The sequence below is a fragment of the Eriocheir sinensis genome, chromosome 32 (assembly GCF_024679095.1).
Source record: "Eriocheir sinensis breed Jianghai 21 chromosome 32, ASM2467909v1, whole genome shotgun sequence".
Lineage (NCBI taxonomy): Eukaryota > Metazoa > Arthropoda > Malacostraca > Decapoda > Varunidae > Eriocheir > Eriocheir sinensis.
In genome coordinates this window covers 16,350,981-16,358,480 of record NC_066540.1, presented here as the reverse complement: position 1 = coordinate 16,358,480, position 7,500 = coordinate 16,350,981, and the positions used below count along the sequence as shown (strand labels likewise).

Here is a 7,500-nt window from a genome sequence, read left to right as displayed (position 1 = left end):
GAGTCAATTTCGGATGGAGTCAATTTCGGAGGGGGTCAATTTCGGATGGGGTCAATTTCGGATGGGGGTCAATTTCGGATGGGGTCAATTTCGGATGGGGTCAATTTCGGATGGGGGTCAATTTCGGATGGGGTCAATTTCGGATGAAGTCAATTTCGGATGGGGGTCAATTTCGGATGGGGGTCAATTTCGGATGGGGAGTCAATTTCGGATGGGGGTCAATTTCGGGGGGTCAATTTCGGATGGGAGTCAATTTCGGAGGGGGGTCAATTTCGGATGGGGGTCAATTTCGGATGGGGGTCAATTTCGGATGGGGTCAATTTCGGATGGGGGTCAATTTCGGATGGGGTCAATTTCGGATGGGGTCAATTTCGGATGGGGTCAATTTCGGATGGGGTCAATTTCGGAGGGAGTCAATTTCGGATGGGGGTCAATTTCGGATAAATCAATTTCGGAGGGGGGACAAGTTCGGATGGGGGTCAATTTCGGATGGGGGTCAATTTCGGATGGGGGTCAATTTCGGATGGGGTCAGTTTCGGAGGGGGGTCACTTTCGGCGGGGGGGCAATTTCGGATGGGGGTCAATTTCGGAAGGGGGGGCAATTTCGGATGGGGTCAATTTCGGATGGGGTCAATTTCGGATGAGGTCAATTTCGGATGAGGTCAATTTCGGATGGAGTCAATTTCGGATGGGGGTCAATTTCGGATGGGGGGTCAATTTCGGATGGGGGTCAATTTCGGATGGGAGTCAATTTCGGATGGGGGTCAATATCGGATGGGGGGTCAATTTCGGATGGGGGTCAATTTCGGATGGGGGTCAATTTCGGATGGGGGTCAATTTCGGATGGGGGTCAATTTCGGATGGGGGGTCAGTTTCGGATGGGGGTCAATTTCGGATGGGGGTCAATTTCGGATGGGGGTCAATTTCGGATGGGGGTCAATTTCGGATGGGGGTCAATTTCGGACGGGGGACAACTTCTGATGGGGGACAGTTTCAGATGACGGGCAGCTTCGGGCGGGCATGGGTTCTCTCTTACAAAAGGTTTAATAGGTGCGGGCGGTGTGGGTACGGAGTCTGGGCGTGCGATGCGGTTGAGGGCCACATGCCAAAAAACTTAATGGGTGCCGGGTGGGTACGGGCATAACTACTGCAGGTGTGGGGCGGGTAGGGAGCAAGATTAGGCATTTAAAAAGACACAGAGAGGCATAGGGGCATAGCTAGGGCATAAAAGGAGACCAGGAGGAGAGAGAGGAGGACATTTTTTATTTACTAAGGAGACAGTTCAAGGGCGTAAATAAAAAAAAATAAAAATAAATAAATAAAAAATCCCGCTACTTACTGCGCCTGAATAGAGGTCAAAGGAGTGTCCGAAAAGAGATTATGGGCATGGAAGGCATAGAGGCATAGAGGCATAGCTAGGGCATAAAAGGAGACCAGGAGGAGAGAGAGGAGGATATTTTTTATTTACAACTAAGGAAACAGTTCAAGGGCGTAAATAAAAAAAATAAAAATAAATAAATAAAAAATCCCGCTACTTACTGGTCCTGAATAGAGGTCAAAGGAGTGTCCGAAAAGAGATTATGGGCATGGAAGGCATAGAGTGGTCACAGATTACATAGGGATTACACAGATGTCATAATTTGGGCATGAGGTATACATAGATTGTGTCGTGCGCACTGCCTTCTAAAATTAGTGGCACTGTATACCTCTACCACTACTTCAGTCAAATTGTAGTGACACTATCGCTAAAGTACTTATTTATTTATTTATTTTTTTTTTTTTTTTTGCGTCTCTCCCTATTGCGCCGGTAGATCTGTTTAAGGGGCCTGGATGGTATTCGGCCCCAGCTTGTCATGGCGCAGGCAAGTGTTTATAGTGGCGCCATCTTCTCTTGGCTCATGCTGCCCCGCGGAACTCATTCTTGATTCACTTGAACGGTTTCCTCTAGAGTCCGGGTTGATGGGTGGTCTTCAGGACAGCATGTGGGTAGTCTTAAGCCACTCGGCGGTGACTGAAAAATCCGAGGTGGTAGCGTGGGGATTCGAACTCGCGTCGTCCATTACGTGGTGAATGTGGGCCCAGCACGCTACCACTCAGCCACCGCCTAACTATATGTTTGTTGGCCTTCCTGTACGAACACCGCTCTTTAAAATAGTGACACGCTGGCCAAAAAAAAAAAAAAAAAAAAAATCCGAGGTGGTAGCGTGGGGATTCGAACTCGCGTCGTCCATCACGTGGTGAATGTGGGCCCAGCACGCTACCACTCAGCCACCGCCTACCTATATGTTTGTTGGCCTTCCTGTACGAACACCACGCTGGCAAAAAAAAAAAAAAAAAAAAAAAAAACGAGGTGGTAGCGTGGAGATTCGAACTCGCGTCGTCCATCACGTGGTGGATGTGGGCCCAGCACGCTACCACTCAGCCACCGCCTACCCTAATAGATGTAGTGCCCTGCCGCTAAGACTGCCGCTAACGATACTTGTGAACAATAAGTACAGAAAAAAAACCATAATTCTCTTTTATACACATTGTTACGCTTCCCGTCCTTGGTTGAGTACTGAGTAAGCCACTTTACACTTCCTGTCGTGAGGCTACAAGATTCACTCACCTCCCTCTGCTGTGCCGGTTGACTCACCCAGTTTTTACCAGTCTCCAAGGCTTCGTGAACCGTGATCAAGAATATCCACGAGTGACTAATCGCTTACTGTCCACAGGTAGGCAGCCAGTCACACCTCCAGTCGCAGATTCACAACTGAGCGAGCGTTGGGTGACGGACAAGAGTGACGGGCCGCGGCTCATCACACTGGACTGGACACGTTTCATTCGCGTTTTCATCATGTACGTAGTTGGTCCACCCCGAGTAGCGAGTAGCGGGTAGTGACGAGCCCTGCCCACCCCGAGTAGCGAGTAGCGGGTAGCGACGAGCCCTATCTAAAAATATCGCGCCGCTACCGTTTTTGCCGCTCTTTCTAAACAGGAATGGGACTACCGCTACACCTGCTAAATACATGTTGTAAAACCGCTACGCCCAACACAGTACACATAACATGATTAGTGAACAATGGCAGACATAGGGCTTGAACAGGGCATAGGAGGCATGGGCAACAAATACTATGGGTGAAGGGCATGGGGTGGAGAGCATGGTTGAAGGGACACAGAGGCATAGGGCATAGATAGAGCATGAAAGGAGACCAGAAGGAGAGAGAAGAGAGGACATATCATGGGCATAGAGGGCATAGAAAAGACTCATATGACATAGGGAGAACACATAGGTCATAAACTGGGCTAGGAGGCACAGACAGACATGTTCAAAAGGCATACTTAGGGCATAAAGGGGCATTTAGGAGAACAAAAGCCATAGGAAGGGCATAGGTGGGCATGAGGAGGGCATAGGAATATAGACAGACATAAGAAATGGTCATAGGGCATGGAGAGGGCATATAAGGCATTTTTAGGGCATGGGGTCATACGATAGACATTCAGGGGCATAGCGAGGGCATAGAAAGCACAGGGGCACAGATATAAATACACAGACAGGGTTAGAGTGCATATTTTAGGGCATAGAGGGCATTTTTTAGGGCACAGAAGCCATGGGAAGGGTATGGGTGGGCATGGGAAGGGCATAGGGCATGGGGAACGCAATGCCCCATGCCCGCAGCTCCCTCTGGCCTTGGACGCGCTAACGGTACGGTCAAACCAGAGCTGCCATGCCCTTACTGGGAGGAGGAGGAGGAGGAGGAGGAGGAGGAGGAGAGGGAGGAGGAGGAGGAGGAGGACAAAAAGTATAAGAAAAAGTATTGCTAGGAGATGAAGAGAAGGAGGAGGAGGAGGAGGAGGAGAGGGAGGAGGAGGAGGAGGAGGAGGAGGAGGAGGAGAAGTAAAAAAGGAAGTGATGTAGAAGGAGATGGAAGAGAGGAAGAAAGAGGAGGAGGAGGAGGAGGAGGAGGAGAAGGAGGAGGAAGAAAAAGAGGAAAAGTTATCAAGAAGAAGAGACAGAAAAAGAAGAAGAAGAAGAAGAAGAAGAAGAAGAAGAAGAACAACAACAACAACAACAACAACAACAACAACAACAACAACAAAAATTACTAACACCGGTTTAATTTTTTTTTTTTTTACATTTTAACATTTAATAATAGACACACCCTCTCTCTCTCTCTCTCTCTCTCTCTCTCTCTCTCTCTCTCTCTCTCTCTCTCTCTCTCTAACGTGTGTGTGTGTGTGTGTGTGTGTGTGTGTGTGTGTCTAATGAATTAAAGAAGAAGAGAAGGAGGAAAAGAAAGAAAAAGGAGGAGGAGGAGGAAGAGGAGGAGGAGGAAAGTCTCTCTCCTTCCTCCTCCTCCTCCTCCTCCTCCCTATTACTTCCCCATTTCCATTCCATTCCTAATCTGTTCCCAATTTTCCCTATTCCTATTTCTGTGTTCCTGTTCCCATATTCCAAGCTCTTCCTTCCTTCCTTTCTTTCTTTCTTTCTTTCTTTCTTTCTTTCTTTCTTTCCTTCCTTCCTTCCTTCCTTCCTGCTTTCCTTCCTTCCTTCCTTCCTTTCCTTCCTTCCTTCCATCCTTCCTTTCTTCCTTCTCTCCTTCCTTTTTGTCTATATTCACACACACACACACACACACACACTAACATATTTGAAGGGAAATTAGAGAGAGAGAGAGAGAGAGAGAGAGAGAGAGAGAGAGAGAGAGAGAGAGAGAGAGAGAGATGCGGCTAACCAAGTGACCCACATTTACCTATACTGCTGGACCCACATTCTCTCTCTCTCTCTCTCTCTCATATGATGGTAATAACGAAAATAGATGTAGCAGTAGTAGTAGTAGTAGTAGTAGTAGTAGTAGTAGTAGTAGTAGTAGTAGTAGTAGAAGGAGGAGGAGGAGGAGAAGGGATGAAAGAGTGAAGATGCTGGTTAACTCTTGCATCAGGAGTCGGACAGCACAGGGATGAAAGACTGAGGAGGAGGAGGAGGAGGAGGAGGAGGAAAAGGAGGAAGAAGAGGAAGGAGGTGGTGGACAGCCTACCATACAAGCCTTTACCATGGATAGGTCTACAGCGGAAAGAGTTTTAGATTAAATATTGCCGAATGTTATTGATTTCTGAAGGTTGGTTTAATTAGATGATACATAATTTCTCGTATCGCCTACAGTTTCTTCACAAAGTTAATTTTTGGGGGTGATTTTAAGTTTTTTTTCCGAATTTCCTATCGCACGAAATTGTCCAAATACCCAGACAGTTTTTTTTGTTAGATTGGACCGAATTTGTAACCAGGAAACAGCCGAGAAATATTATAGATTCTGTGAAAACTCTCTCTATGCATACTTTGGGGTGAGATTAACCAGCATCTTCACTCTCTCATCCCTGTGCTGTCCAACCTCCTGATGCAAGAGTAAACCAGCATACTCACTCTCTCATCCCTGTGCTGGCCAGTTTCCTAATGCAAGAGTTAACCAGCATCCTCACTCTTTCATCCCTGTGCTATCCAACCTTCTCATGCAAGAGTTAACCAGGATCTTCACTCTTTCATCCCTGTGCTGTTTAACTTCCTAATGCAAGAGTTAACCAGCATCCTCACTCTTTCATCCCTGTGCTGTCCAACCTCCTGGTGCAAGAGTTAACCAGCATACACACTCTTTCATCCCTGTGGTATCCAACTTCCTGGTGCAAGAGTTAACCAGCATCTTCACTCTTTCATCCCTGTGCTATCCAACCTCCTAATGCAAGAGTTAACCAGCATACTCACTCTCTCATCCCTGTGGTATCCAACTTCCTGGTGCAAGAGTTAACCAGCATCCTCACTCTTTCATCCCTGTGCTGTTTAACTTCCTAATGCAAGAGTTTACCAGCATCCAGTTTAAACCCATTGCTACGTGTCCTACCCGGTTCTCTTACCATTAGAAGCTTATTAATATCCCCCTTATTAAACCCTTCATCCATTTATAAACCTCGATCAAGTCTCCCCGCACCCTTCGCCTCTGTAGAGAATGCAAGTTTGAACGTTGAAGTCCTTCCTCGTACGGCAAGTTTAAAGCCCTTCATCCATTTATAAACCTCGATCAAGTCTCCTCGCACCCTTCGCCTCTGTAGAGAATGCAAGTTTGAATGCTGAAGTCCTCCCTCGTATGGCAAGTTCCTGAACCCGTATCTTTTCGCCTCTGTAGAGAATGCAAGTTTGAATGTTGAAGTCCTTCCTCGTATGGCAAGTTCCGGAACCCGTATCTTTTCGCCTCTGTAGAGAATGCAAGTTTGAATGTTGAAGTCCTTCCTCGTATGGCAAGTTCCTGAACCCGTATCTTTTCGCCTCTAGAGAATGCAAGTTTGAATGTTGAAGTCCTTCCTCGTATGGCAAGTTCCTGAACCCGTATATTTTCGCCTCTGTAGAGAATGCAAGTTTGAATGTTGAAGTCCTTCCTCGTATGGCAAGTTCCTGAACCCGTATCTTTTCGCCTCTGTAGAGAATGCAAGTTTGAATGTTGAAGTCCTTCCTGGTATGGCAAGTTCCTGAACCCGTATCTTTTCGCCTCTAGAGAATGCAAGTTTGAATGTTGAAGTTCTTCCTCGTATGGCAAGTTCCGTATCTTTTCGCCTCTGTAGAGAATGCAAGTTTGGATGCTGAAGTCCTTCCTGGAATGGCAAGCTTCTCACCCCGTTTCTGCATATGACACGCGCTCCTTATAAAGTCTACTTGATTTGGGTTGAACTAAGGCAATGGACGAAGGATTTAAATACAATGTTTTCGCTTTGGTTCCAGTGATGTGAAGAGAGTCGAAATATCACTGTGATGGCCGCTTCTCTTCGCATGTGAGGGGCAAGGACGCAGTTACAAGACTAGGAAAAAATACATTCTCTCTCCGGTCCAGGAATTTCCAGTGCTCTCAGAAACAATGGTTGGTATTTTAAAACGTGTCCGCCTTTCTCAGCTTCTATTTCCAGAGGCCTTAAAGGAGATCAGTTTGGTTCTAATGAGTGTTTCTGAAGGTTCACGGCACAGAGGAAGAGTCGAACTACCACCATCAGGGTCTTGAAACTACCCCTGGAAGATATTTCGTACTTAGATCATCAACATTAAAATACTAGGTTATTTTTTATGTTACTTAAAAATCAATATATCAAATAGAAAAATCATTTAACTTTGCCCCAAAATGATTATTCACTGCCTCAAATTTGGTATTCCATATTCGTTTGTGAGCATGACATGGTATTGAAGGCACCCGGTGTTGTGTTATTTGGTGTCCCATCGTCAAAAAGTGGTGCTGTTTACAAACATTGGTCTCTCGTGACCTGCGCATGTTCAGACCAGTAAGCGCAGCCCTGTACAGTCTCACAAAGCTTTTCAAGATATTTTACACGAGTTTTTTAAGTTCATTTCTCACAAGTAGATTTAGATTAAGTCCCATAGAATCTGGAGTGAATGAGAGGTGGAGAAAAGATGAAAGAAAGAAAAAATAGAGGAGGAGAATGAGAGATAGAGACAGAGTAAATAAAGAAGGGAAAGACTACAGAATG

General features: G+C 46.2%; 1 protein-coding gene across 2 annotated transcripts in view; it reads right to left on the bottom strand.

The window, feature by feature from the left end:
• LOC127006284 (serine/arginine repetitive matrix protein 1-like) overlaps positions 1-7,500 on the bottom strand; it is a 36,713-nt gene that overhangs the window by 19,559 nt on the left and 9,654 nt on the right. The gene's annotated exons all lie outside the window — the stretch shown is intronic.